Raw genomic sequence first — 26,049 nt, 5'->3', positions numbered from 1 at the left:
GTTTTTTGTCATCGTCAATAAGTCACTGAAAGCTCACATGCAGATACAGGAAGCATTTAGGAAAGCTAATGGTATATTAGTCTTTATTGCAAGAGGATGTGAGTACAGGATGAAGTCTTGTTTCAATTGTGTAGAAGCTGGAGGCGGGTGAAGGCCCTTAAGTGGCCGTTAAGTGCCCACTTAAGGGCCTTGATTGGCCTGGGGTAGGCAGGCTGTTTTTCGCCCATCCGCCACCCCCTGCCCTACGTAAAGTGTGGCGGAGGCGGAAGCAGGTCGGGAAAGCATCCTGGAGCCTCCCGCTCTGTTTTACGCCACCCACAGTACCCCCACTGGCCACCATCCCACTCATTGGGGTGGCGTAAAATTCGGCGACCGTTTTTTTAGCTGTCTCTTCTTACACACAATACCTGGTGCTCAACGTCCATTGTGGGTTAAATTGGAGCAGAGAACAGGCCCTTTGTCCCTCCAAGCACTGTCTGTTAGTAGGCAAACAGCCACGGCTAATCTGTTTAACAAGTCATTTCCTCGCTTCAGCAACAGTTTAAAATCAATGTTCACATGACAAAATTAATTTGCCTCATTCTTGGCAAGTGGGGAGTCTGCATGGCATTACTTATTTTTCTTAAGAATTATCCTGTTAAAATACAATATCCAGAATAAAAGGAATTAGACCTCAAAACAATCTACATTTTTAGTTGGAAGACTCCCTTTAAGTTTCACCATGCAGCATCAATACATTGCTGGAACTGTTCGATAACTGCACAGCAAGTCCATCTTTTACTGACGTTTAGGAAATCAACGAGAATTTGTAAAAAAAAACTATTTGAATTGTTAGGAACAAAGCAACAAAGCTCGTCACACCCATGTACGCAACAATCAACTTTGTTCCAAAGTAGTGGAGATTTCAACATCTGTCATTCCATAGTCTAGAGTCAGTCACCTCAGGCTGTTTCCTAATTATATGATTTGAGGTACAGAAACTCAGATCTGCTGACATTCACAAATATGTTAACACAAAAATGTGAAATAGGTGTGTTTGTAATACGATCCTTAGCGTGAGATAAGCAGCACCCACAGTCAGTCTTGGGTCATGAAAAAAATACAATGCAAATATAATTAAATCCCAGCATAACTAGTTTGTCAAGAATTAATGCGATCAGAATGCGATTTTTGTAACAGCATATAAAAATAGCCAATTAGCAAACTCATGTGCTGTTTAAAACAGTGTCTTAGCTAGCCAGCAATGTACAGATAGAAGCTAAAGAGGTTCTGACTTAATTTCTGCACTACTGTGATCCAAGTATGTGCATTAGATTGGGTTACATTTAAGAATGTGCAGTGGGTATACTCGCACTGGTCACCTTCACACTGTATCCTAACTGTCGCTCTGTAATTGGCAGGAAGCCAAAGGGCAAAGGGTGGAGGGTAGTTGCAGGTGTACACAACCGCATGTTCCTCCAATTAACTGTTGAAATGCCAGAAAAGGTAAATAATTCAATGTCACTGGAACATCAGATCATGACCCATCCCATTTCAGTTTCAGAAAAAGAAACATGAGCTCACTAGTCCAGGATTTAAAAATTCCCAGTAAAAAAAAAATCAGTTTGTGCATTCCAAAATTATTATTTTTGTCTGTGTGGAGTTAAATGATTTCTTTGAGAGCAACTGTTAGGATGCCTAAAACTTTGAAGCCTCTTGTGGTTCATGTATGCAATACTGAATTGATCTCCAGCTAAAAACCCAGTTTTACAATGACAAACAGCACTAGTAGCTGGTTCTACTTGGGTATAGTAAATACCCCTAGGAGAAAAAAATATATTTTTTAAAAACCTGACCAATACAAGTTACTACCTACCTAAAGTGTTGTTTTTGTGGCCACTACCTAAAAGTTCATTAGGTTTTGTACATGTCTCTGTATAAGGATGAACCCAGAATCTATCACTCCCACCCATATGTAAGTGAAGGAGTAGTAACTCACCTAGAACTCTTGCAGAAATCAGGTACTCAGCTAGTAACCCTTTGTTTACCACTGAGGAATTGTTCATCCCCACAAATCCTTCCTCCAGTTAGGAACAGGAATAGGCCATTCAGTCCTTCAAGCCTGTTCTGACATTCAATTAGATAATGACTGCTCTGCAACTTAACTCCATTTACCTGCCTTGATTCTGTAACCCTTGCCGAACAAAAATCTAAGTCTCAGTTTTTAAATTTTCAATTGATCTAACCACAACAGCTTTTTGGGAGAACGAGTTCCAGATTTCCACTATCCTTTATGTGAAGAAGTGCTTTCTAACATCAACTCTGAACGACATAGCTCTGATTTTATGATACCTTGTCCTAGATCCTCCCACCAGAAGAAATAGAATAGATTGAAACCATCAAATCCTTTGATCATCTTAAACACCTCAATTAGATCACCCCTTAATCTTTATACTCAAGGGAATGCAAATCTAGTTAGCCAGCATAGCACTCCTTCCTTTGTACAAGCTAATGTTATCTAAGAGCCTCAGCTCATTAGTATGGTTATCATTCCATGGCTTTTAATGTTGGCATCCAACATTCTGTGTTATTAGTTATTTCCTGGAACTCACTGCAGCCTCAACATGAAAAATTAAGGGGTGATCTAATTGAGGTGCTTAAGATGATTAAAGGAGTTGATAGGAGAGATAGAGAGAAATTATTTCCACTGCTGGGAGAGTCCAGGACAAAGTATAACCTAATTTGTAAGAATTAGTATTCTTAATGAGAGGACAAACATTAAATACTGGTCTTCAATAATAATCATAACTCAGCTTCTCCATCAGAGGACGAGGCTTTGCCAGTTTCAGTTGGATTGTTTAGAGGAGCAATGAATCTCTGGCCTGGAAATGTGGCTCTTCCAATTCTGCTTAAATGCATCTCGGGTAAACTGGACACTCAGCTCAGAGCCAGAAAATCCTGGGTTTGAATCTCAGCAGATTCCACTTAGTCTTGCTACACTCAGAGACAAATAACTAAGTACTGTATTTTATGATATGGCAAGGATCTACACATTGTACTGCCAGGAATCGTCACTACCATAAATAGGCATTCATGTTAAAAGGAGATCAACTTCTGTGGGGTATTCTGTCACTAGACAACCAAGAGGCAGCACTGATGCTGTTTGTAAAGATGCTAATAGGCAAAACAATTTCACCCTAATGACCAAGGATGATAGTGGAGAAGGAAAGAAAACAGACAACAAAAAGGCAAGATAAGCAGGTGCAGAACAAACAATGCTTGAACAGTGAAGTACCACACCTCATTTGTTCCTGCTCTAAAATCTACTGCTTGTTTTACTGTGGAATTTGCTGCTGCTTTTTTAAACTACTTAAGCAATGAAAATGATATTTACTTTCCCCCGATACAGTATTATTGTTATGAATTGCACCCCATTTCTACTTTATTTTTCTGGATACCATGCTCCATATCAAATGTACATTGACAGAATTTATTTCTTAAAGATTATCGAAGGAATGCTTCCAATAATATTTGGAATTACAATGTCTTTTTTGTTATGTTGTGGACTAGATGGAAGAGGGTCAAAGTTGTAATGTTCTTAAATGAGTTTACTTGTTTTAGAATGATGTTCAATAATACAGAGATCAGCACCACTTTTATGGATCAGAGACAAACTGCTTTGTAAGTCAGTTTTATATTTAAGCATTTTAAAATGGCTTGCTTTCAATTGCAGATTTAAGTTTTGATGGTGACAGTTACAGATGAGTCAACTTAAATGATGGCTATCCAAAAATAGGGGTTACCAAAATGCAAAACAAAACACCCTGTTACAGCTGACAAAGGATACAGAATACAAATGTTCAAACATTACAGCATAAATTACCATCAGAACAGCTCTTGAGATTTTTATAATAGGATGGGTTAAGTTATGATACTGATCTCAAAGTTTTATCCCATTCAGTTGCATTTTAAGTGGTCGGATTGACTAAAAAGCTAAAATGTGAAAGAATTACATTCAAGATGACGCATTTCTTGTAGTTTCCAGGCAACTCTGCAATAAATCATAGGGCAAGCTCAGTACATTGCCAGCTCAGCCATTTATAGTGTAGTAACACTGAGGCAAGTATACAATTGTGTACAAAGTCACACTGCATTACTAACATAAGTAAAATCTGATTGCAATCATGTCAGTCAAGTCCATGTGCAGGCAGCAATCATGGCAAACTCAATATAACATTTCTGTTATAGTTTAGAGTTCTGCTGAAAAATCAGACTTGAAACATTGGGCTGAATTTTATCAATGCACCACATTCCGCCTGCGCATTGTGAAAGCGGCAGCCTTCCGACACAGAAGTGCCGCCACACGACCCCCGCGATATTATGTGCCAGGGCTGATTTAATTGGAGGGGGCGGAACGGCTGCCCCCAATGACATAGGTCTTCAGCCGCACCAAGGCCTCGCCACTGCTGCTAATATCTGGCGGGGCCTTCTCGACATCGTGGGTCGTGGCGGGGCACACCCACTAGCATTTTACGGGCCTCACAACCACGATCCATGGTGTTGAAGGGCTGGTAAAATTCAGCCGTAGCAAAAATTTACATTCTTAAAGGGATATTAGGTTTCATTTTGTTTTTAAAAAATAATTAGAAGATGGAAGCCCTTTTCCAACCCCCGCCTCCATGGTCTTTTCATTGTCCAATATTCAGAAAACTTGTTTTATTCCCGACCCGAACCTTTCCCCCCTAACCTTCTCACATTTGCCCTTCAACCCCTTCCCACCATCCCCACAGCCAATAAAAAGTGTTTTCCTCACTCCCCCACCCCTCCCGCCCTGATAATTTTATTCCTCCCCCCTCCCCACCAGTGTCTCACCTCGGAAGGTGAGCAAGTCGCGACCGGTTAACTGTAAAATTGGCACGGGACAGCCACAATCGGCAGGTAAGTTAATTTACATTTTATTAATGTTCATTTAAATATTTAAATGAAGGCGGCGAGGGTGGGGGGGGGTGCACACCGAGGCCACACTACTGCCGCTAATATCCGGCAGGGCCTTCTCGGCATCATGGATCGTGGCGGGGCACACCTTCTAGCATTTTACAGGCCTCTCAGCCACAACCCACAGCGTCAAGGGACTGGTAAAATTCAGTCCGTGAACTCTTGTTTCTCTCTCCATGGATGCTGTCAAGCCTGCTGAGTGTTTCCAGCATTTTCTGTTTCTATTTCAATATAACATTTTATTGCTTGATGTAGTGTACCATTATTTAGTGGTAGAATCACAAACTATTTTCCAAAGAAAATGTCCCCAGTGGCATAACCAAGAAGAGGACTTCACTGTAATGGTAACTGTGGGCAATAACCTTCATCATACCATTATGAAAACAAAACCCTCAGGCATCATTACAGCCCCTCTGCACCACCTTCGATACATGGCAGCTTTTTGACTAAAAGGCTTGCAGGAAAACAAGGAAATAACAAATGTAAAAATGTCTATTTTATTCTGTTATGTTGGACAAAACATGAAATAGTCCTTGAACATGCCCTAAAGGCAATTAAAACACAGGAGATTTTCAAAGATTTTATATGTCATCTTTGGAAAATGTTAATTTTCCTTTACTAAAGCACATCCTGCTTCATGATAGAATATTTGACGTGCGCTTCCTGAGGAGGACTCCCTGTCCAGGGCTTTGGTTCATTACAGCAATTCCCACTCTTAGCAACACACAGTACTCAGTATGACTTCACCTTTAATAATTGGTCTCACAAGGACCCAAGAATGTCACAATGCTGCCTGAGGCTTCCAGGTGTGATGAACTAACAAAAATAACAATCTTTTCCATTATGCTTTTAATTACAATGGAGCTGATTTGCAATCCAACTGTAACCTTTCAATCCAATCCATCATATTTACTAAACATCTTGAATATGAAACATGTACCAATTATTTGGATTCAGAATAGCAACAGCGCTTTGTTTCACCAATACCATTCCCCCACGCCCCCTGCACCCCCCGCATCCCACCATCAGCATCTTCATTTTTGCAAACTTTCCCCCCCCCCCCAACAAAGCAGGGCTCTATTCAAGGCAAACAGGGCAACCTGATCCCTGATCCCTGCCAATGGTCCCCTGTAACCAATTTGATATGCATGACAGCAGCACAGGACACCTTGTGTATCTATTCTCCTCTATCCACACATCACTCCTGGCTGAGATCCAGAATTTCGTACCCTGAGAATCACGAACACAGATCCCTACCTGAGCATTTCATGATTCAATAGCGTTATAGAGTAAGCAAGCTGTGCTATTCAAATGGCCCTAAAGTGTGTTCAATTAAAACAAAATTTACCTCCTTTGCATCACAGCATCCTTCCAGTATAAATGAGATAAAACTAAATTCACAACATGCAAGTTAGCAAAAAAGTCATTTAAAAAAAGCTTTTTCAAGTGTTTGAGTAAAAGAAAACAATCACGCATGCTGCAGAGAGGATGCAATTTTCAAGAACTCAGTCTGACACTTCTTGCAAGCACATTGTAGATTTTAAAATTTTCTAGTTATTAATTCTGGCAGATTGCAAGATCAATAAGTCACACTGGAATGTCAATTATAATGTAAAATATCGTAACCTTTCAATCCAATCCATCATATTTACACTTAATTATTGATACAAAAATGAACAGAGACCTTGCACACTTCTATACTTTTAACTGTGTATATTTATGTACAGATCTTTTTTGTTGCATGTGTTGTGATAATTACTTGTTCCATTTGTCAAACAAACAAGGACAGCACAAGAATACTAGATAAATTCACTCAATAAGAAGTCTTTATTTAAAACAATTACTTTTTGTCCATGAACGAAGTAAACAGAAATAGAGATATATTTCTACTTCAACTGTTATCTTTAAACAGTTGAAATTCAGTAAAGTTGATAGGGGCAATGTTCTCTCTTCAATAAATGTGTCTTGATAACAGTTGTCCGTTTACTGAATCGAGTACAAAACGATAGGAAAGGAGCTATCTTAAATTACACAAGAATTGTTCCATTTTAAAAGGAAACAACTAAAATAAGCTTGCTTATTGAGATGTGTGCATAATCCATCAAATATTTCCCAAATTAAGAACACACTAAAAACAGTAGCAATGGTCATTTTCAAGGTGATAGCTCATTAAGTGAAAAGATTTTATGCAATAATCTATACTACAGATGTAGCATTGGTGTGACATTACTTCATTTCATAGAGATGTAGTGCCCCGAGTGCAGCAAAACAGCGTAAAACTTTCTGGATGAACCCGTCTCAATCCAGAGTCAGATGTGGCCCTGGCTCTGGATTTTCACTATAGTAATTTAGCGTTGGTGCAAAATGAAGTAAAAATGCACTGAATATTTTGTCAATTACTAAAGAAATTAAATAAGAACCCTCAGCCAAAGAACTATTTTTAGAAACCAAATCATATATAAATTAACTTTTTCATCTTTTAATTAGAACCTCCTTAAGGAAGTTACTGAGTCGAACAATGCGTGTGCTAAATTCACAGCAATATGAGCCTGAAACTTACTGTTGATGATATTTGTCGGCAAACGCTTAATACATTTATATTATATCCACTGTCTACTATTTTAATGCAGGGGTTTGTCCGCTTTGTTTTAAATGGGTTAAATCTTCCATTAAAATACATGGATAAAGCAATGTTAATGAGCAAGTCAAGAGTTTGTCCTCTAATATCGCAACAATAACTTCTAGGCAATGCTAATTAATCAGGGTTACTGCGATGACTGTAATTTCAATTTTCACTGTGTACCATTCATACTGATTATCTGTCTTCCTAATATCAAGTCAAGTACAATTACATCAGTAGAACCATAGAGTTATTATGGCACGGAAGGAGGCCATTCGGCCCATTGACTCTATGCTGGCTCTCTGTAGAGCAATTCAGTCAAGTCTCATTCCCCCACTTTAACCCATAGCCCTGTGTTTATTTTCTTTAAGGCCCATCCAATTTCCTTTTGAAATCAATCAATCGTCTCACTTCCACCACCCTCACAGGCAGCGAGTTCCAGGTCATTACTACTCGCTGTGTAAAAATAGTTCTTCTTCACATTACCCTTGCATCTCTTGACCAAAGCCTTAAATCTGTGTCCCCCTAGTCCTTGTACCATCAGTTAATGGGAATAGCTTTTCTTTGTCTACCTTATCTAAACCTGTCATACTTGAATTAAGAATCACAGAATCAGAAAAATACAGCACAGAAGGCAGCCATTGTGCATTGACCCATTCTGCCATTCCAATTAATCCCACTCCCCTCAAAAGAGCCTCACTTTGATATTCAAACAATTATATTCAAATGGTATAAATTCCAGTTTAAATCTGGGTTCAAGATCACACACACTAAATTAACCATCAGTTTATCTGGACTGCCTTTGTCAAACAAGTGTATACCTTAATGATCAGGTTAATAGCTGAAAGCTTCAAATACACGTCAGCATTTGCTTTTGTTATTCTAATTATGCCTCAGCCAAGCAACGGCATGTGATATGAAAAGGCAGCAAGTAAAAATACTTCTAGTAACAAACAGAGAGCTCAGCTAGAGAACTGTGTACAATTCTGGGCACCACAATTTAGGAAGGATGTCAAGGCTTTGTTAGACGGTGCGGAGGAAATTTACCAGAATGGTACCAGGGATGGGGAAACTTCATTTATATGGAGGAACTAGAGAAGCTGGGATTGTTCTCCTAAGAGTAAGCTGGTTAAGGGGAGGTTTAACAGAGATGTTCAAAACAGTATGGCATCTTGACAGAGTAGATAGGGAGAAACTATTTCCACTGGCAGGAGGGTCAGTAACAGGATTTTGATTTGATTTAGAGATACAGCACTGAAACAGGCCCTTCGGCCCACTGGGTCTGTGCCGACCATTAACCACCCATTTATACTAACCCTACACTAATCCCATATTCCTACCACATCCTCACCTGTCCCTATATCCCCTACCACCTACCTATACTAGGGGCAATTTATAATGGCCAATTTACCTATCAACCTGCAAGTCTTTTGGCTGTGGGAGGAAACTGGAGCACCCGGAGGAAACCCACGCAGACACAGGGAGAACTTGCAAACTCCACACAGACAGTACCCAGAATTGAACCCGGGTCGCTGGAGCTGTGAGGCTGCAGTGCTAACCACTGCGCCACAGATTTACGATAAATTGGCAAAAAGTCAGGGGGGGGAAGAAGAGGACAATTGTTTTTACTCAGCAAGTTTTTCTGATCTGGAACGCATTGCCTGGAAGGATGGTGACATAAGATTCAATAGTAACTTTCAAAGGGAACTGGATATATGCCTAAAGAGTTTTTAGGACTATGAGGCAAGAGTAGGGGTGTGTGACTAATTGGTACCTGTTTCAGAGATCCGGCAGAGGTGTGATGAGCCAACTGGTCTCCTATCCTCAAAAAAAACAATCATTCTTCAAACAGGCTCACAGCTGGTAAAGAAAATACAATGTACTGTTATACATTGATTGAATATGATCTGGAAGTCTGCAAGAAAGTTCTTAGAAAGTAAATGGGGTCCTTGAAAGCTAAGGTCTTGACTTCAGTAACTTAATTTTTAAACAAGCCCTGAACAATATTGTCTTGTTAGTCTTAAAATGTGCAAAAATATCATCTGAAGCGATCCCCTGAACACTCCCCCATTGAAATCAAATCAGAACAACACAACTAAAATAATAAAATTAATATATATAAGGACAAAAACAGAACAGAAACCCAAACTCTCAGCTATATTTTTCTCTTCTCAAATCAAGGATTAATAACCCATATACAGTGGAAATTGAGAAATCAGAACTAAGACAGTGGGCTGGATTTTGTGCAGGAGGCGGAGCTGCAGGCGCCGGGCTGAAAAGGCAGGGGAACCCCCACCTCTGCATTTTCTCAGCCCCCCGGAGCAATCCTCCAGTCTTTTGGGGTCAAAGTTTAAGGAGGCAGGATCCCCTTCCCTTTATACACTTAATAGGGATGGGGATCCCGCCCGCAAGAGCTGCCAGCCAATCACAGGGCCAGCAGCTCAGCAGTATCAGCAGTGCCACCAGTAGCAGTGACCACTGTCGGTACTGCAGAGGCCTCAGACCCAGGCCCAGCGGTGGAACCCTGGAGAAGAGGTAGGTGAGGGTGGGTCACCGTGGCGTCCAGATAGCCCTGGCAGTGGGGGGGGTTGTTTGGTCCAGGGGGAGGAGGCTAGTTCCTTCATATAAATGAAGGTTCCCCAGGGGGTGAATTGGTTCCCTGTGGGGGTCCTCTGTGGGCCACAAATTGCCCATGGAGGAGGCCCCCCACCCCCTCAAGCCCACAGGGAGGGCACCTCGTTTTCCTAGGCGTCCTTCCTGTGTGGCGGAGGCTCCCCCCCAACCACCGCTGGTAAGATCCCAGCAGTGGTAGGGAGAGGCCCTCAAGTGGCCATTAATAAACCTGGTATCGCGTTCCATGGTGGCTACCACCACCACCCCACCCAATGAATCCCCCCATCGGGAGGAGAAAAGATCTGGCCCATTGAGTGCAATTGACTTTGCTCAGGTGCAGGCACGAGTCCACAGGCAAGTGGGAAAGCAGCCCAGCAGCAGAGCCCATAATTAATGGCTGCTGCAGTCACAGTGATGTTGCACGAGCTGGTCGTGAGGAAAATTGCTCTCGGTGTCATTTCACAGTACCATTCTCATCGATCAGATTTCAAAATGCCTACAAAGGTAAATTTCAGGCACCAGCTGACTTTTATTGTCTCTGGATATACCAGACCTATACTGCAAGGTTGCAGCAAGTAACTTTTATCTGAGAGGTAATTTTATCTCACTCTACAGGGTGACAGCAGAAGGGCACAGAGCAACTCCAGGGTTGCATGATCTATTTCGCATTCTGTCACATGCCCTCCTCTTTCTCCAATGACATCAACTCAGCAGATCCCATTGGCTAACTGATTGGTGCCAGTAAAGGAAACTGGAGGCAAAAAATGGTTAACAACTGGCATAAGGCTCATGAAAACCAGCTTAAAAAAATTACCAAGCAGACACTCATTTTTAACAGCTTGGGTTTTTAAGGTCCTCCCACCTGAAAATCCACTGCAAGCCTCCTTTGCAACATGCTTCCCAGGCATGGTGGGATCTTGGCATCTAGCATGAGTGCCATCTAGAAAATGGAGCAGTGCCCTTCACTTTAGACAGGAGCTTCAAAAGCCTGCCACAACTTCCAACTGGAAAATGAGCCAGGACAAAATTAGCTAAAAATCCAACAGCACTTTATTTTGTTGATTTTACAGTTGTTACAACCAAGGCGTGAATAATGCACTGTTAATTCAGTCCCACTATTCCATAGGTCACAGCATATTAGTAATGTTTCCCACCTACCGGAAACTAGCCAAATTAAACACTTTATTTATCCCCCAGAATAAACCACACTAAACCAGGTTTATTTAAACAACAAATTAACTATTTATTAATAAACCAAGTTTTAAACGATAATTAAATAAATCTATATGTATTGTCATGCAGGCCCCCACCTACCAAGAATGAGAGACATTAATTTTGCCACATGAACATTGATTTTTAAACTGTTACTGGAGTAAAGAAAGAACGTGTTTTTTTTAAAAAACAGACCCTTGACTGGAAAGACATGTGCATAGTAACAGACAGTTCTTGGAAAGGGCATAGGGGCCACTCCCTGCTCCAATTTAATCCACAATGGATTTTTGATTACCAGGCGTTGAAGGTGGAAAGGCCAGCATTCCAGGTTAACTGCTAAGATGGCCGAATACACAAACAGACAAGGTCAGACAGTTTAGTCACATGACTAACTGGCTATTAGAGTTTTTTGAATTTGAACTTGCCACAGAGAATTAAAACTCAGAAAGCTATTTGCTCCTGTATTGAAAAGACCTCTCTCCTGTCTGCTCCCATCTCTTTCTCATGGAACTGAAGACCCATTGAAGACACATGAAGCCCAAGACAGAAAAGTCTCCTACAGTGAACAAGGTTTAAGGAGAATACTAGGCCCCTACGAAAAGCAAGAATTACCTGCAAACAAGAACTATCTACAAAAGGACTACAGTGAGCTCAAAGCACAGTAACAAGAAACTCTTCTGATATTACCTCAAAACTCTCTACTTTATTTTTTCTTCTGCTCTTTTCTGTATCTATTTACATGTGCGTATCGCATATGCATGCTAGCGTGGGGCGTGGCGTGCATTATGCATCATAGGCATTAACCGAATTAGAGTTTTTAGTTTAAGTTTTAATAAATTTCACTTTTCTTCTTTAAACCTAAGAAAACCTGTTTATGCTCATTTCTTTGCCTTATAGTTGGAAAGCGGTGAACAAGGATTCACCAAGGGGGAGCTCAAACACAGTGTGTTTAAAAATTAACCCATCGCAATTAGACCAGGTGAAGGCTGAGAAAGACCGTAGATACCTTTCTCACCTGGTCGTAACAGTATGAAAAGGTTTTATAGCTTCTTATTCTTCCTAGCCCTCATGCACACACACATACATTCAAAAACCAACGGGGTAACCATTTTTTATAAGGTTGTTTAAGTTGCAGTAGTTTCTTAGGAATAATAAAATAATTAGTTGTCACAGTCTGCTAGGATATTTCCAGACCGGTGAGGTGTCCCAGAGTCAAATAGTCGGATGCCACTCAAAGTCTCTCCAGGTGAATTTAATGAACAGTCTGTGATGGTTAGGCATTTAAGGCAATTCATCTACAGCAGGCATCACAGCTCTTTCAGCAAAAGGCGTAGGAACAGGTCTACTTAAATTTTAAAGTAGCAGTCTAACAGTAGAAACTTTCTTGAGATTTCAGGATCTCCCAAAAACACAAAAGGCAACAGGACTCACTCTTGAGGCAGGGATTCTTGAGACTGGAGGCAACAGCAATCTGCCACACCCGAAACACATGGTTTCCTTTCTCTCAAGCTGTGTTCCTCCACAGAGTGTAGCAACTCCTCTTTTCCTGGGTCTTTTCTCTCTCTTTGGGCAGGTAAAAACCACACCTTAAAATTAGTATTTCTTTCTGAGAGATGCAAGGCTTATTTTTCAGAGAGAGTAGGTCTTTTCTCTGGTCTACAAACACAAGTCCCAGCCCATTCACTGGTCTGTTTCACACTGCAAAACTGAACTAAAAGCTTTCAACAACCAAGTCACAAGACACTCATAAATCTTTCTGGTTGCTTGGATACAAGTTTTACAGCCTGTACTTCAAACACCAAGTGTCAGCATTCAGTGCTCACAGAAAACTCCCTACTCCCAGTTTTTAAAGGCACACAAACCTCTTAGTTTTAAAAAAACAAAACTCTTGTGACACAATCCAGTAATCTCCATCAAAATCAGTGTGCACTGGATAACAAAATTGGCTTGTGGAGCTCTAAGGCACTACAAAATATGTAAAACAATTAGCAGTCCCAATTATAAATAAAGCTAATTAAAAGTTACAGTGGCCAACTGTAGACAAGATCTTCCCCATACCTATCTGCTGCTAGCATCTTCTGTGCACCATTGTTAGTTGGCTATGCCATGTCCCTGCTCCTCATCCAAGTTCATGGGGAAGCCACTGACTATGGCAATATTGTGCAGTGTGCAACATACTATTACAACTTTGTCCATTCTTCACTCACTGGCAATGCTCTAACCAGCAAGCACCTAAAGTTGCTTTAGCACTGAAAATACTTGCACATTGAGGGCAGGGCCCTGGTTACTACAGGTGTTTTTTTTGTATTTGATTTTTGCTGTGAAGTCATATCCAGTATATGAATCATGTAGCTCATATTTCTGAAGAATCAAACCTCCATGCTTTATTCTCTTGAGAACTGCAGCATATTTGATCGTCTCAGAATGAAGGCAGCACTGGTACTCTCCCCAGTAAACATGTATTATTTTCTGCCAGGGTTATAGACGATTTGCACATTGATAGAATACGATCACTTCCTATTTAGCTGCAGATTGTTGATAGAGATGCACAAATAACTACATGCACACAGCTAATGATGCCTTGTGTCTAGGGGAAGCCAGTCTATTCGCAACTTTGATGTCATATTTGACCCCGAGATGAGCTCCCGACCTGGACCTCAGATTTGCACCATCACTAAGACCACGTAACGTCACCCAACTCTCCCCGTCTCAGTTCATCTGCTGCTGAAACCCTCATTCATACCTTTGTTATCTCTAGACTTGACTATTCCTGGCTGGTCTCACACATTCTACTCACCGTAAACTTAAGGTCATCCAAAACTCCGTTGTCTGAGTCTTAACTTGCACCAAGTCCTGCTCCCCAATTACCCCTGTGCTAACTGACCCTCAATGGCTCCCAGTCATGAAATGCCTTGATTTTAAAATACTCATCCACATTTTCAAATCCTCCATGGACTCGCCCTACATATCTCTGTAATCTCCTCCAGCCCCACAACCCTCCAATATATCTGTGCTCCTCTAATTCTGGCTGCTTCGGTATCCTCGATTTTACTCCACCATTGGCGGCCTTGCCTTCAGTTGCCCCAAGCTCTGGAATACCTTCCGTACACCTCTCCGCATCCCCACCTCACTTTCCTCCTTTAAGACGCTCCTTAAAACCTACCTCTTTGACCAAGGTTTTGGCCATCTAACCCAATATCTCCTTTTGTGGCTTGGTGCATATTTTGTTTTATAATGCTCCTGTGAAGCACCTTGGGACTTTTATAAAGTTAATGGTACTATATAAATACAAGGTGGTGTTGTTGAAATCTGTTAAAACTGATGCTACCTCTACTGCTGCTGCCTACTGAAGTATATCTTGCTGGATGTATGGGATCAAACAGGCCTACAGTTATTTCCTTAATGCTGTAGTGGATAATAGTTGAACTGATTCCTACCAAGTCCCTTCTTGGTACCTGGAATGACACTGATAAAAATCTTGAGAGCAGTGGTGAGCTGCACTGCCACCAGTAGTGCATGATGAACAACTGCAGGTAATTGGAGACCCAATGACACACATCAGCCATAGCATCCCTGTTAAATATGAACTTCACCAAGGAAGGTACGGGAATCTGCAGTTATTGCAGTGGATCCCCTCACGCGGTAGTTGTTTGGTTCTCTATTTCCGAGTCACCCTCACCTCGACCTCTTGCTGCATCATACTGTGGGGAGAAAAATCCACTGTACTACTCACTTATGCAGAACTTTTGTTAATGAGACAAGTAGATAGGGTGGAGTCCCTGATAAGATTGTCCCTTATAGATTATGAACGGCCTATAACAGGAGTGGGCTTGATGAAATGCAGGCTTTTCTCTTACTTAAGAATGTATATCTAATACATGAACATGATAGAAACATACTAAATATGAAGACAGGCATGTATCAAGCAATCAATTTTCCCACAAAAGGAGTACAGATTAATAAATTAGTCCATCAAAGAAATCACAACATCTGCAGTCCCTCAAACAGATCATATCACACAATACTATCAGGAACTACTTGTTCCTCTAAACAGGCATGTTTGCTTGTTGTATTCCTTCATCAGCTCTAGAAGGTTATTGAAACACTTGGAAATAATGAAATGCCACAAGATAAAATAGCATGATAAACTTATAGCACTTTTTCTTCATATTCATACCAATAATCAATGCAATCAATTTAAGCAGTTCAAAACAGTGTCTTGTTGGGTGGAGGATTGGTTTACTGAATAGTTCTATTAATAGAGATTGCCTACCCCTTCACAAGTGAAAAAATTTGGGGGGAAATTTTATGCTGGCAGTAAGGGTCTCAACATCGGGGGAAACTGACACTGAGATCCCTGTGTTGCCTCTTGTATGGAAGGCCTGCCAAATTTAGTGCCAATCAAGCACTTAACTGGATAGCGGTGGGCCTTCCAGAGGATTTAGGACCCCGTTCCTAGAAGTCCCAGCCTTGCAGAGCTGCCAGCCAATCAGAGGCTGGCTGCAGCAGCACCGCAGAGGTGTGGCAGCTGCTGTAGCTTCAGCAATCAGACATTGAGGAGTGGCGCTGGAATCATGCTTAAGGTAGGTCAAGGTGGGAGGGGTCTCAAGGGGGAGGGAGGACGGCAGCAAGGGCAGGGGGGTGGCCCTCAGCGGGCCCCCCTCCCCGATGCTGGGTCCCTCGTTCAGGCACTGTGCCTTTGAGTGAGGGATCCTCTAGCCCCCCTCCGTTCACAGGTCTTCCTGCCCTGGACTAAATTTTGGCGAAGGCATGATGGTGGTGGGATTCCCTCCGCCACCAGCAGCCCACCGGTTTTATGCTCTCCCCGCCTCCTAAACCGCCACAGGGGAGAGCATCAAATTCCACCCATAGTGTTTTTTTAAATGGTACACTAATTTAATGTTATCATTAGTTAACATGAAGAGGAGAAAACGTTTTGTATTCTATATGAAATTAAAGCATACTACCTTGAATGTAATATTCAGAACCAGGAAAAGCAACATGGAATAAAATTCAGAATGATTGTCAACATTTCCCAAAGACATGGAACTATTTCTTCAATCCTTCATTTTATTTTTCACCTATTTTAATAGCTACTTGCCTACTATTATTCAGACCTACAGTTGTTTGGTTTGTATGAAGCAACTGCATTATGTCCCTCTAAATAGTTATCTGAGAGCTTTTCGAAGGTCTACTCAAAATTTTAACGTATTGTTTGTGTTTTCATGACAGACTTACTTAATGCAGTGCAACTGTCTTGAGATAAGACTTTTCAATTGACATTTAATTAATGCCTCCATTAGCACGAGGATGGAAATTGTGGTTTACTGTTCACTGGAGCATTAACAGGTAGGATTTGGCACTGAGCTACATAGAGATATCAGGACAGATGACCAAAAACTTGGTCAAAGGGGTAGATTTTAAGGAGCTTTTTAAAGAAGGTGAGAAATGTAAGAGAGGAGGAGAGGTTTAGGGAGGGAATTTCAGACAGCTGAAGGCGCAGCTGTCAATGGAAGGGCAAAGGAATTTTACTAGAATTGGAATGCTGGGATCTGAGGGTTGTAGAGCTGGAGGAGGTTGAAGACATGGGAAGGGACAAAGTCATGAAAGGATTCCAACACAAGAGAATTTTAAAATCAAGTCTAAATTTTCATTTTATCTTAGAAATGTTTCCCTATTTTAAGGTTAAAAGCAAATAAAAAGTTTAGTCTTTGATAAAAATGCAAGAGAGTAACAATCAGTGCTAAATAGTCTGAATTGAATTACACAAACGTTTTGTGGTGTTTCTTTTTATATTTTATATCTCCACACCAATTTAAACATATCTGTATATTAAAGAGGGGGACTGGGAGTGGCAGACTGATAACTTGTGAAGGAGAGTGGCAGATTAAACTTCAGAGAAAAGAGGTGGAGGCTTGTGAGAAGTTAACTAGACCAGGAACTGCAGAGCACTACGGTACTATTGCACTGTTGACTCTTGCCCAATATGTGGGCCATATATGTACAGATGAGAAGAACAGTGATGTTAGAAGCAACATTACAGTAATCTTCATCATAGTATACAACCCTTTCCAGTGTAACATTAGTAGAGGTGTGTAGAAAATGAAGGTAGTCCTGTCTCGGTCTAATTCCTCAGATTGACAAGAGTGCTGGTAGGCAAGTATAACATGGTCAGACAAACAGGGTGGCTCCAGCTTTCACAAAACTTGGAGCATGACAACACATTCACAGGCACCAATTCACTGTGACGTATCACATTTCATTTCACGACTATGTGACTCAGTTTCACGTTATGACAGTGCCAGTTACTCATAGCCAGTATAACTTCCCCAGCATCAATTCACACATTGCCTTCAGGAATCAGAACTTGCTGGTAGAACAAGGATGTAAACTGAATTATATCAACATGTTCAATGCAGAACAAATGGGTAATTTGCCAGGCTTGTTAATATTAACATTACTGGTAAGTCTGATTTAATTAAATTCATACATCTAGCCAGGAACTTCCTTGTAAAGTTAATTTACCAGGAGCATGCAGCAGTTTAAAAAGAATCAGCGATACCCAACATTATAAGAGAGGTAAAGCTTTCATGTGGTGAAGGGCTAACAGCTGATACATTAAACACACGGGACAGAATTTTCCTGCTGGGAACAGGAAACAGAGGTTGGGATTGTATCTGGGTGCCGAACCCGCCCCAGGGGGAAACACTCACTCATTGTGAATTTCACAGGGTGCCCCCTTAATTGGCTGGGAGATGGGCTCAGCATCCAATTAAGGATAGCAGGTGGGCAGGCTCTTGAAGCTGGAGGGCCAATCAGAGCCAGGTCACCATTGGGGAAGGAGGGTGGGGGTGGAGCCCCTCTACAAAGCAGTCTGTGGCTGTTCCTGCACCCACCCAGTCAGGCAGGGAGGGCCTCTAGACCTGCATTGAGCAATGCACCTCCACCCCTGGCCTGCCACCAGGAGGCCAACTCCAGGCACCTAATCTGGCCCCTGCCCACGTGCAGGCGGGTAGTCCCCATCCCGCCTCCGCAAAAAACAGCCTGGAGGCAAGATGGATCCGGGGAACTGGCATGCCAGCTAACGGAGCTATTTTTAGCTCCGGCCATCTACATTCCCGGCCCTAGTTCGAGCTCAAAATCCTGCCCACAGATTCCTGAATCAGTTCGTTATCCATCTACATATCCAGCATAGGCTTTCTTGCAGCTGCCATGATCAATTACACTTCAAGTAGCAGTATAACCTACATTTTATCTTACATTTTCAAAATGTGTTTTTCCAAAAGCCCTTTATTGAGTGATTCTGAAATAAAATAGTAAAAAGTGGGTGCATTGTGACATATTCAAAAGCATTACATCGGTATATCGATGCGCTCTGCCAAAAAGGGTAGCCCTTAGGTTTATCCTAAATACCCCTCTCTCCTCCCATTCCCAGCAGTTACCTTGGCTGGGGTAAATGCCAAATAGACACTAGAGGCTCTACCACAATGCAGGGCTGGGGGTGATGGGATCAGAATATCAAAGGATAAGTCAATCCCAGCCCCTTCCTATAGATGGTTACCTGAAAACATATATCTGCACCAATGATTGCATATGCCGTACATGGAATAGCCATGCACTCAGCATCTGGCTAATATATTGTGCACACACGCACAGGCAAAAATACAGTTCTGCTCTAGTGCAATTTTACTAAACCCAATTAAAACAATGCTCAAAGGCAGCTCAGCTCACAACCACCTTCTCAAGGGCAATTAGGGATGGGCAATGAATGCTGGCTTAGCCAGCGACGCCCACATCCCATGAACGAATAAAAAAGTATAAACAATGCATAAGATTAGATGATCTCCTGTGGCATATTAGATAATAAAAATAAATTGCACTAGTCCTGTAATTGTCTTCCATTTGATCTTCCTCTGTCTAATTCTCACCATCTACATCTCTAACCTGATGTTTCTTTTCTATGTCATTGGTCTTTGTCTTTCTCTAGCTCTCGTGCACTTACTTTGTCTCTGTTTCTGTTTCCTGATCTAATACTCACTCATTGCCTTTTCATCCTTCTGCAAGTCTTTTCTTCTCTGTGCCTCTTCCCCACTGTCAGCTTCGCAGCCTTTATTTCTCTGTATCTCTTTTCAATCTTTTTTTAAAATATATTTTGTGCAGAACGCTTACAAAACTGACATGTAGGAAAAGATCAGTTGGTCAATCAAGCCTGTCCGACACCAGGTGGCCAGAGCATCGTGAATAAACACTTCCTACCTCTATCCTTCTGCTGCCATGTAATCAGCTGGGAGAAGTTACAAAGAGAAAAAACCCAGGACCAATATGGGAAAAAGTATTCTGGAAAATCCCTCTGACCCCCTAGGGCAAGCGAAACCAGTAAAGAAGATCACATGGACAAAATGTTAACAATCCTAATAATCATTTTTGCCACCCTTTCAGTTCGACGAAAGGTCATTGACCTGAAACATTAACTCTGTTTCTCTCTACACAGATGCTGGCAAACCTGCTAAGCATTTCCAGCATTTTCTGTTTCTGTTGTAGAAGGAAGTTAGTCACACCATGTTTACTATTGAAAAGTTATTTTCTCAGGCATCAGTGTACTGTTGATATTTCCTTTGGAAATGCTTGACTATCAAAAAAACATGAGTCAAACTATTCATCAAGAGCTCACTGCTCAACGCTCTCGAATCCCATCACACTGCCACCTGATTGCCTGGTTTTTTTCGCCTCAAAAACTTGGGAGGAAGATTTGTGTAAACTTGTGCACATTCTAGTCCTGTTTGTCTTAGAGTTATACAGCACAGAAACAGGCCATCAAGCACCTAACTATTCTAATCCCATTTTCCAGCACTTGGCCCGTAACCTTGTATGCTATGGCGTTTCAAGTGCTTATCTAAATACTTCTTAAATGTTGTGAGGGTTCCTGCCTTTATCACCCCTTCAGGCAGTATGTTCCAGATTCCAACCACCCGCTGGGTGAAAAATATTTTCCTCAAATCCCCTCGAAACCTCCTGCCCCTTACCTTAAATCTATGCCCCCTGGTTATTGACCCCTCCGCTAAGGGAATTTCTCCCTATCTACCCTATCTATGCCCCTCATAATTTTGTATACCTCAATCAGGTCCCTCCTCAGCTCTTCTCTGCTCTAAGGAAAACAACCCTAGCCTATCCAGTCTCTTAATACCTGAAATGCTCCAGCCAGGAAGCATCCTGGTGAATCTCCTCTGCACCCTCTCCAGTGCAATCACATCCTTCCTATGGTGTGGTGACCAGAACTATACACAGTACTCCAGCTGTGACCTAACTAGCGTTTTATATAGCTCCATCATAACCTCCCTGCTCTTATATTCTATGCCTCGGCTAATAAAGGCAAGTAACCCATATGCCTTCCTAACCACCTTATCTACCTGTGCTGCTGCCTTCAGTGATCTATGGCCAAGTACACCAAGGTCCCTCTGACCCTCTGTACTTCCTAGGGTCCTACCACCCATTGTATATTCCCTTGCCTGTTAGTATTCCCAAAATGCATCACTTCACACTTCTCAGGATTAAATTCCATTTGCCACTGCTCTGCCCATCTTACCAGCCCATCTATATTGTCCAGCAACCTAAGGCTTTCCTCCTCACTATTTACGACACCACCAATTTTCATATCATCGGTGAACTTACTGATCATACCTCCTATATTCACGTCTAAATCATTAATGTACACTACAAACAGCAAGGGTCCCAGCACCGATCCCTGCGGTACACCACTGGTCACAGGCTTCCAATCGCAAAGACAACCCTTGACCATTACCTCTGCCTCCTGCCACCAAGCCAATTTTGGATCCAATTTGCCAAATTGCCCTGGATCCCATGGGCTCTTAGCTTCTTGACCAATCTCCCATGCGGGACCTTTTCAAAAGCCTTACTGCAGTCCATGTAGACTACATCAACTGCTTTACCCTCACATACACATCTAGTCATCTCCTCGAAAAATTCAATCAAGTTTGTTAGACATAATCTCCCCCTGACAAAGCCATGCTGACTATCCTTGATTAATCCCTGCCTCTCCAAGTGGAGACTAATCCTGTCCCTCAGAATTTTTTCTAATAGTTTCCCTACCACTGATGTTAGACTCACCGGCCTGTAATTACCTGGTTTATCCCTGCTAGCCTTCTTGAACAGTACCACATTTGTTGTCCTCTAGTCCTCTGCCACCTCCTGTGGCCAGAGTGGATTTGAAAATTTGTGTCAGAGCCCCTGCTATCTCCTCCCTTGCCTCACGTAACTGCCTGGGATACATCTCATCTGGGCCTGGGAATTTATCCACTTTTAAGCCCGCTAAAACAGCTAATAGCCCCACCCTTTCGATGCTAATTTGTTCGAGCGTATCACAATCCCCCTCTCTGATCTCTACACCTATATCGTCCTTCTCCATAGTGAACACAGATGAAAAGTAATCATTTAAAACCACACCTATGTCCTCCGGCTCCACACACAGATTGTCACTTTGGTCCCTAATGGGCCCTACTCTTTCCCTGGTTATCCTCTTGCCTTTAATATACTTATAAAACGCCTTGGGATTTTCCTTTATCTTGCCCACCTAGTGTTTTTTCATGCCCCTCTTCGCTCTGCTAATTACTTTAAGTACCCCCCTACACTTTCTATACTCCTCTAGGCCCTCCCTGTCTTCAGCCCTCTGAATCTGCCATAAGCCTCCTTTTTTTTTTCCTTATCCAATCCTCTATGTCCCTTGACATCCAGGGTTCCCTGGACTTGTTGGTCCTACTCTTCACCTTTACAGGAACATGTTGGCCCTAAACTCTCACTATTTCCTTTTGAATGACTCCCACTAGTCTGATGTAGACTTTCCTACAAGTAGCTGCTCCCAGTCCACTTTGGCCAGATCCTGTTTTATCATATTGAAATCGGCTTTTCCCCAATTCAGTACATTTATTTCCGGTCCACCTTTGTCCTTTTCCATAACTACCTTAAATCTTAGAGTTATGGTCACTATCCCCGAAATGCTCCCCCACTGACACTTCTACCACATGTCTGGCTTCATTCCCTCGGATTAGGTCCAGTACCGCCCCTTCTCTTGTAGGATTTTCTACTTGCTGGCTCAAAAAGTTCTCCTGTATGCACTTTAAGAATTCCAGCCCCTTTAAGCCTTTTGCATGAAGACCATCCCAGTTAATATTGGGGAAGTTGAAATCCCCTACTATTATGACACTATTATTTTTACACTTCTCTGAGATTTGCCGACATATCTGCTCCTCTATTTCTCCCTGACTATTTGGAGGCCTGTGGTACTCACCCAGCCAAGTGATTGCCCCCTTTTTGTTTTTAAGTTCTAACCATATGGCCTCATTTGAGGAACCTTCTAAGATATCATCCCTCCATACTGCAGTAATTAACTCCTTGATCAATTGTGCAATGCCACCTCCTCTTTTACAACCTCCCCCCCCCCACCCCCATCACACCTGAAGATTCTATATCCTGGAATATTGAGCTGCTAGTCCTGCTCTTCCCTCAACCATGTTTCTGTGATAGCAATAATATCATTTCCCATGTGTTAATCAATGCCCTCAATTCATCTGCCTTACTTGTAAGACTTTTGCATTAAAATAGATGCAATCCAGCCTTGCATTATTTGCTTGTGCCTAACTTGCTCTGCCTTCAGACTGACTTAATTTCTCTTCTATATTTGGCTGTGCATCACCCCTTACTGTACCTCCACGCTGTATCCCATCCCCCTGCCAAATTAATTTAAACCCCCCCCCCCCCCCCCCACAACAGCCCTAGCAAACCTCCCAGTAAAGATGTTGGTCCCGTTCCAGTTCAGGTGCAACCCGTCCAACTTGTACAGGTCCCACCTTCGCCAGAAACAGACCCAGTGATCCAGGAAACTAAAGCCCTCCCTCCTGCACCATGTCTTCAGCCCCGCATTCATCTGCTCTATCCTCCTATTCCTATACTCACTAGCACATGGCACCGGGAGTAAACCAGGGATTACAACCTTTGAGCCTTTTGCAATAAGACTATCCCAGTTAATATTGGGGAAGTTGAAATCCCCTACTATTATGACACTATTATTTTTGCACCTCTCTGAGATTTGCCTACATATCTGCTCCCTATTTCTCCCTGACTGTTTGGAGGCCTGTAGTACACTCCCAGCCAAGTGATTGCCCCCTTTTTGTTTTTAAGTTCTACCCATATGGCCTCATTTGAGGAACCTTCTAAGATATCATCCCTCCTTACTGCAGTAATTGACTCCTTGATCAATAGTGCAATGCCACCTCCTCTTTTACACCACTTTCTCCACCCCCCACCGGTCACGCCAGAAGATTCTATATCTTGCTTTTTAATCTGATACCTAGCTTCCTAAATTCTTGTTGCAGGACCTCATCCCTCTTTCTACCTATGTTGTTGGTACCAATGTGAACCACGACCTCTGACTGTTCACCCGCCCCCTTCAGAATGTCCTGCAGCCGCTCCATGACATCCTTGACCCGAGCACCAGGGAGGCAATATACCATCCTGGAGTCACGTTTGCGGCCACAGAAACGCCTATCTGTACCGCTTACGATAGAATCCTCTATCACTATAGCTCTCCCACTCGCTTTCCTCCCCTTCTGTGCAGCTGAACCACCCATGGTGCCACAGACTTGGCTCTTGCTGCATTCCCCTGAGAAGCTATCTCCCCCAACAGTATTCAAAGCGGAATATCTGTTAGAGAGGGAGATGGACCCAGGGGACTCCTGCACTACCTGCCTAGTTCTTCTACTCTGCCTGGCGGTCACCCATTCCCTTTCTGCCTGAGCAGTCTCTACCTGTGGTGTGACCACCTCCCTGTGTGTGCTATCCACGATGATCTCAGCCTCGCGGATGCTCCACAGCATCCCCAGCCGCTGCTCCAGATCCGAAACGTGGATTTCGAGTAGCTGCAGCAGGAGACACTTCCTGCACACATGTTCACCCTGGACACTGGAAGTGCCCCTGACTTCCCACATTGCACGGGAGGAGCACTCCACGTTGCAGAGCTGCCCTGCCATGACTTACCCTTAATTTACTCCCTTAAATTACTCAAAAATTTGAGATTATTTACACTAGGGACCTTGATTCCCTAAAAACCACTACTTACTATATAAAAGATATTAGTAATAATTACTAATTATTAATAATTTACACTAATTACACTGATTAAAATTCATTTTAAATAAAAAATAATTTTGGTTGTCCAAGGTCATACATGAGTCATTGATACAAATGTAATATTCAAAATGGTCACAATAGGATTATTAAAAAAAGAGATAACCAGCCAGCAAAATGACACCTCCCACACAGATCCAGAACTAACAATTACACTTTGCTTCTGACAGTTGGAAAGGAAATAGTCAGTTAGAAATAAACCATAAAAGCCTAAATCAGTAAGTAGCACTTTGAACTTCCACTGAATTTATAACTTTACAGCCTGTAATTTAAGCTACAGTTTAACTCTGAGCCAGATACCTTTCTTTCAAAATATAGTTTTCTATTCAGATTGTGCACATTACATAAAAGGATAATAGATTAAATAGATTTCTGTCACAAATTATTAATATATCAGACTTGAGACTAGCAGCTGCTTACTTCAATCCTCCAAGTTATCTCAAGGGCAGAAAAATAACAAGTAATGATTTTTATTTTGTATAATGCACTCAAATCTATTGTATAAAACTAGCAGATTCCCCACAGTTTCCTGATGATATGCTGTTTTATAAGAACACAAGCATTATACTATGAATAACGTATAAATCGGCTGCAGAGGTGGAGCTGTGCTTAAAGTGACCCGTTCCCTTTCAGGACAAAAAAAAATCTAGATATAAATTGAGATCAATTAGAGGTTAATTGTTATTGGTGAGAAAAGCTTACAGATTGGTAGGACCATGTAAATTTCCAGCTCCAGGTCAGAAGAAAGTAGTGTTATGATCAGGTGAGGAGGGGTCCTTCTCCTTGTTTGACCGCAACAGGGTTTATTCCTTTTAAAACAATGGATGTGCTTACCACTTCAGCGAGTGTTTTACCTTTTACCTTTGTTGTGATCGTAAAAGAACCAATCAGACAGGTTTTCTTGAGTTTGAACAAGAAAGAGGTGAGTTTATTGTACTCAAAAAAAAAAAGTAAACCCCATCTAGATAAAATATTAAAACTACACTGCACTTTCACTCACACACGCACACAAGAGTCACACACACAAATGGAGTACAGAGTGATAAGAAATAGAAGCAAAATACTGCAGATGCTGGAAATCTGCAATAAAAACAAGAAATGCTGGAAATACTCAACAGGTCTGGCAGCATCTGTGGAGATAGAAGCAGAGTTAACGTTTCAGGTCAGTGACCCTTCATCAGAACTGACAAATATTGGAAATGTAAAAGGTTTTAAGCAAGTAAAGCAGGGGTGGGGCAAGAGATAGCAAAAGAGGTGTTGATAGGACAAGGTCACAGAGAATAACTGACCAGAAGGTCATGGAACAAAAGCAAACAGTATGTTAATGGTGTGGTGAAAGGCAAAGCATTAGTACAGAGAGGGTGTCAATTGACTGTAAAATGAACAGCCCTGGCTCCAAGCACAAACATTAAAAATAAACAGTGGGTAGGCAC

At 42.0% G+C, this 26,049-nt stretch overlaps 1 protein-coding gene across 28 annotated transcripts in view; it reads right to left on the bottom strand.

Annotated features, from left to right (window-relative positions):
- LOC137352058 (protein polyglycylase TTLL10-like) overlaps positions 1-26,049 on the bottom strand; it is a 367,140-nt gene that overhangs the window by 246,591 nt on the left and 94,500 nt on the right. The window lies entirely within an intron of this gene.

This window comes from Heterodontus francisci, chromosome 37, assembly GCF_036365525.1.
Source record: "Heterodontus francisci isolate sHetFra1 chromosome 37, sHetFra1.hap1, whole genome shotgun sequence".
NCBI classification, from domain to species: domain Eukaryota; kingdom Metazoa; phylum Chordata; class Chondrichthyes; order Heterodontiformes; family Heterodontidae; genus Heterodontus; species Heterodontus francisci.
The sequence above is the reverse complement of the archived record's forward strand: the minus strand, read 5'-3'. Positions and strand labels throughout refer to the sequence as shown.